Below are 1012 nucleotides of genomic sequence, written 5' to 3' on the forward strand. Positions count from 1 at the left end.
GGGAAGCCTGGGTCACAGCCCAGACTCCCACTTTACTCAGAATGATGTGATTTCAGAGACCTTGTTATCTTTCTACATAAATGGACCTTCATCTATCTGGACAGATCCCCTTAACTTTGGGTCTTAGGGAACAAGGTTTGGGTCTTGTTCTGTTTTTTCCAGAAGATGTCGGGGTCATCATACAAAAGGACCCCTCTTCTGCCACCAGCTTTCCATTTTTGGGGCTTCACGGAAGGGCTGCCTTAATTGAACCACAAAATATCATATTTGCCTTCCTCTCCCCCTCTTCTTCTCCCTCAAATTGTATACCATATGACCCAGCAATTCCATTTATATGTGCATCTCCAAAATAATTGAAAGCAGGATCTCAAAGAGATATTTGTACACCCATGTTCATAGCAGTATTATTTACAATAACCAAGAGGGTAGAAGCAACCCTGGTGTCTATTGATGGATGAATGAATAAATAAAATGTGATTATATATATATATATATATATATATATATATATATTTCAGCCTTAAAAAGGAAAGAAATTCTGACACATGCTACAACATGGATGATTCTTGAAGACATGCTAAATGACATAAGCCAGTAACAAAAGGACAAATATTGTATGATTCCACTTATATGAGGTACCTCAAGAAGTCAAATGTATAGACAGAAAGTAGAATGGTGGTTGCCCAGGGCTGAGGGGAAGGAGAATGGGGAGTTAGTGATGAATGGGTACAGAGTTCTAGTTTTGTAACATGAAACGAGTTCTGGGGTTGTTGGTTAAATAGCATTGTGAATGTATTAAATGCCACTGAACTGTACACTTAAATATGGTGAATTTTGCAATGTATTTTAGTGCACTTAAAAAAATTTAAATGTATCATATAGAGTTCCTTTTGTTGCAAGTTACAGAAAAGCAGAATCCGAACAGGCTTAAGAAATTGGGTTATGGCTAATAATGAAAGCTGACAAGTTCAGCAACAGCTTGGCTTTAACACAGCCTGGTCCAGAGTACAGG

This window comes from Hipposideros armiger, unplaced genomic scaffold, assembly GCF_001890085.2.
Source record: "Hipposideros armiger isolate ML-2016 unplaced genomic scaffold, ASM189008v1 scaffold_319, whole genome shotgun sequence".
NCBI classification, from domain to species: domain Eukaryota; kingdom Metazoa; phylum Chordata; class Mammalia; order Chiroptera; family Hipposideridae; genus Hipposideros; species Hipposideros armiger.